At 41.0% G+C, this 5211-nt stretch overlaps 1 protein-coding gene across 3 annotated transcripts in view; it reads left to right on the plus strand.

Annotated features, from left to right (window-relative positions):
• Prkg1 (protein kinase, cGMP-dependent, type I) overlaps positions 1-5211 on the plus strand; it is a 1308883-nt gene that overhangs the window by 909107 nt on the left and 394565 nt on the right. The gene's annotated exons all lie outside the window — the stretch shown is intronic.

The raw sequence follows: 5211 nt of genomic DNA on the forward strand, positions 1-5211 counted from the left end.
AGAGAGACAGAGAGACAGAGAGAGACAGAGAGACAGAGACAGAGAGACACAGAGAGACACAGAGAGAAAGAAAGAAAGAAAAATAGTTGGCCTCAAGTGTCTTTTACTTCTTCTCAGGGAACAAATACACACACAACTGTGCTTCTTTTTTTATTTTGAGAAGTTGTAAATGGAAGTCTATTGTTCTGTGAATAGCATGAGACTGAGAAGAGGGAATGGCCCCCAGAAAGGAAACCACTGTGAATCCCTTTCTTTAAGGCCCTTTTTTAAACTCAAATTTGTAAGTTTGCATCTTTCTTAGTGCAAACCACCCAGCTGTTCTGCAGGAGCTATGTGTCTGGGCCTTTAAATGGGATTCCCTTAGGAAGGAATAAAATTCTTGCGTACAGAATCCATATACTGATCCTTCATTTGACCATCAAGAGCTCACCTCTCCCCATTCTGGCTTGAGAGTATATCTGAAGGCAGCTTCAGGCTCTTATGGCATCAGTGGAGTTCAATGCCAGATGTTTACATCTGGGTTCTGAAATCAGATACAAGTTACTGAGCAGGAGGAGTTTTAAATATACATAACCTGATGGCAAGGAGAGGAACTGTAGACATAGCATCATAAATCATGGATTATGTGGAACAAACAGTATGTCACGTTTTTATAATTGTGTAGCATCTGTCATTACGCTCATGCAGGCGATTACTTGTGGAAGCATTTTCTCAGCCCCGTCTTACATAATAAATCTATATTCATTGCATTCATTTTTTAAAACATGTTTTGTGTGATATATGTTTAAATTACAATTATATATTGCAAACCATTTAATCTTTCTGAGTCTATTACAGCATAGACGAAAAGTTAGGAATCCCTTGTCCAAAGGTGGTACTGAGATGGAAATGATCCATTAATGTGGCTCCATGTTAGCTTAGGATGAATTCTCTGCCTGGGAGGCTGTCAGTCCCCAAAGAGAAACACTTTGGGAAGCTGTTCTACAGATCTGCTAGACATGGTCAGACAGACATCTATGCGTTCTGGGATCTACCACTCCATTTAAGATGGTGGTTTCTCAGCAAGCAGCATTTCACACATTTAATGGTTAATTTAATGTGTCAGCCTAATGGTGCTAAGAAATGTCCATCCTGGTGATGAATTTTCATTTCTTTGTCTCTGTAAAACTGTTTCTGGAAGAGAATATTTAGATTGGTGGTAAATAAAGCCCCCCTCCACCAACGTGGGTAGACACCACCCAATCTCTTGAAGACTTACACAGGGAGATCAAGAGGTGGAGGACAAGATGGGCAGGGTGGAAGACACCGGCTATCTTAGTTATTTGGTGAGACAGGAAGATTGTTGATGAACATGGCCAAACATAGCAGAAACTTGTCTCAGATAGAAGGAGAGGACTGGTCTTTCTTTGAGACATTGGTGCTTCTAGTTTTCTTGCTTGAAGACTTAAAATAAACACCATTTACACCATTGTTTTCCCTACTTCTTAGGCCTTCGGACTCTGAAAATCTCTTTATGGCTCTGTTTGTCTCTTTATCTCTGTTCCCCACCCTTTGGTTGTGTGTGTGTTTATTTTCTGTAGAGAACACTGTCCCATAAATATCTATGGCGTTTTCTGTGGAATACAAACAAGTTTTACACCACAACCTAAGGGACGCTCACTGAAGCATGGATGGAGCAATGATTTACCCACGGATTAAGAAAGAAGTTTACTAAGGGAAGGAATTACATGACCAGGGTTTCATCTTCCTATTAAACTATCACATTAAGCAGAGAACCACTTGGTAGAATTCTTTATTTTTATCTGAGTCACTTTAGAGTTTTGAAAGGCACAGGTGTTTTCTTTGGAAGAAAATTGGCCGCATGATTTCACTGGCAAGTCTCTGTGTCAAGATGGAACTTGTAAAGATAATAAACATACTTTTAAAGTAAACTTTTGTTTCTATAAACCTTTTTAGTGTGACTGATGCTGTCTCCAGCTTTATAATCCTGTTATGAGCACAATTGACCTTCCAGGTGGCAAAATGCCTTAAGGTGGTCCGAGGAAATGACACAGGCAAGGACTTATATTTTTCAATTATTAAGAATCCTCTTCAATAAAAAGCCACTTTAAAACAGAAAGAGGTTTTCTCTGAAATTATAATTTCTGACACTCTTGTGTTCTTTTCACTTTCAAGAAAGAAGACAAGGGCCAGCGAGATAGCTCAGCAGACTAAAGTGCCTGCTTAGGCAAGCACAGGGACTGGGGCTTGATCCCTGGTACCCCGTGCTGTGCCAGACCTGCCCCCAGGCATGCTAAGCTGGCAATGAAGTCTGGGTGTGGTGGCACACACCTGTAATCCCAGCACTGGGGAGGTGGAAATAGGAAGATCACTACGATTCCAATCTGCATAGTGAGACCCTGTTAAAAAAAAAAAAAAGAAAGAAAGAAAGAAGACAGCAGTTCATTTACTATTTCCAAATACCACTCAAGTAAATAATAAGAGTGTTGTACAAAGAGCAGGCTGGTGGAGATTATAGTTTTACCTGAATGAGTCCTATTTAGTTATAACAGAAGTTCAGTCTTAGAGCAGGTAAATACTCAGTCACAGAGAGTCCTTCAGTGCTGCCCATCTCTCAAGTACAGGCTCAAAGTGAAGTGATTTATCATTTCTACAGTTCCCTGTGGTGGCTGCACTCAGTGGACCAGTGCTCTGCTCTGGAGCCGTAGCCAAGGCCCTGGGTGCTGCTGGCTGTCTGGGGTCGCATCCCTAAGTGTCATCGTCATTACTGGACAAGGAACTTTCTGCAACTCAGTGGCTGGCTGGGAAAGCTCAGAAGCTAAAAGCCTTGGGTATTGAAGCCAACACTGGTGCGTTATTTTGACCCTAAAGCCTCAGCCTCACTCAGTTTCTCAGGAGAACTGGTAGCCTCTACCCCTTATTTGAGCAGTGGTGGGAGCTTGAAACCATCTCTAACTCACAGCAGGAACATCATTTCACGCAGTCACCTAAGGTGCGATGTCTCTGTGACTATTTGTTACTCTCACTGCTGTAGAGATTTGACCTTTTGGGATTATGTTTTCTTACCTTTGCATTTGCTCACTCCATTGCTGATAACTTTTGTAATCGCAGCCATGTTTCTTTCATCTCCTTACTCTCCTCATCTGTAAAATGGAGACAATAGCATCACTTTCCATGTAATGAAGCCATTTAATCTTCACAGTCATGATGCTGTCATATGTGAAACACTAAGAATGAGATAGTACGTGTGGAAGAGAAGAACAGCGCTGGGTGCACAACACAATGCCTTGTACATTTGCTATTCCTGCTTTTATTATTGAAAAAGTGAAGCCGGATGGTTGTACTTTGTCTACTTAATGGCAGGTTCTGTTTCAGGAGCACAAGATTAAATTACATTATGATATGTAGTTCTTATAAAAATCAGGCAAAGATTTGCACAAAATAAAATGGTATTACATCCCCTGGAAACATTGTACAAGCAAGTTACATGAATTTCCAGGATTTATTTGCCATGTTCTGCTCTCTGAGCTCTAATCCAGTTGCTGCCATGCACCTCATAATTAGCTGCTCCTCCTCTTCTTGGGTCTCTTCATTTTTCCTGATTGAAGTCTGTGTTCCAAGAACAGGCGAGTACTTGCTACCACATTCAATATAATGTTCAAGACCTCTGCACTTTCTGTACACTGTTCCCAGTTCTTCAATGCATGTAACTTAATCTTTTCAAGCCCAGGTACTTTCTGCCCTTTCTTTCATCTTATATGTTTTCTTATAATTCTCAACTTAACTCTATTTCTGTACTTTATTTTTATTCTCAAATTACATGACAACTTCTTTTATGACTTAATTCCACTTTTAGTTTTCTATTATTTATATATCTCCATACCCTTCTAATCTGAAGGTCATGAAATGCCTTTCTTGGTTTCTCAATTCTCATGACCTAGCTTGGGATCATAAAGGCTAAGCTAGTACATACAGTTAGTTATATAAACAAGCTTTCTTGTGTGACCTGATTTTGCTCATTTTCTTTGAGATAAGAACATGAGATATATGCTTTTAGTGTATTTTTTCTTTTGTATTTTTTAGTAAGGGTCTACACGGTCTACGGGGTCTCACTATGTACATTAGACTCATAGTGATCCGCCTGTATTCAGCCTCCCAAGAGCTGGGATTACAGGTGCATGCCACCAGGCCCAGTCTCAATTGCCACCTTAGCATGCTCCAGGGTGGGGCTGGCACTGGGACAATGGGGATCAAACCTCTGACCCCTGCATCTGCCTGAGTAGGGACTTTAATCTGGTGAGCTATTTGGCTGGCCCTCTTTTAGTGTATTTTAAAGTACACAGTACCATATCGTAGGTATTATACCACACAGGAATATAGAGAATTTATTTAAGAGAAAGTTTATAGCTTGGTTGTGGAGATAGTATCACAGGCATGCACATTTTTTTTTTCAAAAATAATGATGTATTCATTAAGTACTATACCTGGAATGTGTCTACATCAGTTATCCTTCAGTAAAGATAAGATAAAGAAATACGGAGCTACTGACATGGACGTGTAGGCCATGGACAGCAGGCCTATTCCAGAAGCTCTGCCTAGTTGGGTGGTGAAAAATCAAAGAGCTTACGGCAGCTTCTGAGAGCAGAATTCTAGTAGTCTAATTGCAGGGCAGCAAAACAACACTGCTTGTGGCAAAAGCACAAGATTGCCTCTGGCACCGCAGTGTACTCTGGCACCTCAGCTGAAAGCTTACTACTGTGGTTGCCTCCCCTTAGAGTAGGGGATGTTTACAAGGTGGTGCATGGTGCTACCAGTCAGGAGAGTAAAAGTATCTATGCATGAACCCCAGTCTTCAGCTGAATGCCTGGAGCTACAGACCTGGGTCTGAGACCAGCTTGTGGTGCTCAGATGTGCAGAGATAACATTACTTGAGGGAGACCTGGAAGCACCTATTTTATCATTTATAGGAGGGGAAGGTTGTCTAAACAGACAACCAGAAGAATTATTGAACAGTAAAATCAATTAGTTCTTATAAAGGTTAGTGTTATCATTTCCACTTCACTCATAGGAAAGCAGACTAGAAAGACTTGCTAGCTTGCTAAACATAAAGCTACCAAGTCAAAAACCACACAGCTACTATGCCACACTGCTACTATGCCACACAGCTACTATGCCACACAGCTACTATATCACACAGCTACTATGCCACAC

Source organism: Octodon degus, unplaced genomic scaffold (assembly GCF_000260255.1).
Source record: "Octodon degus isolate 3935 unplaced genomic scaffold, OctDeg1.0 scaffold00005, whole genome shotgun sequence".
Lineage (NCBI taxonomy): Eukaryota > Metazoa > Chordata > Mammalia > Rodentia > Octodontidae > Octodon > Octodon degus.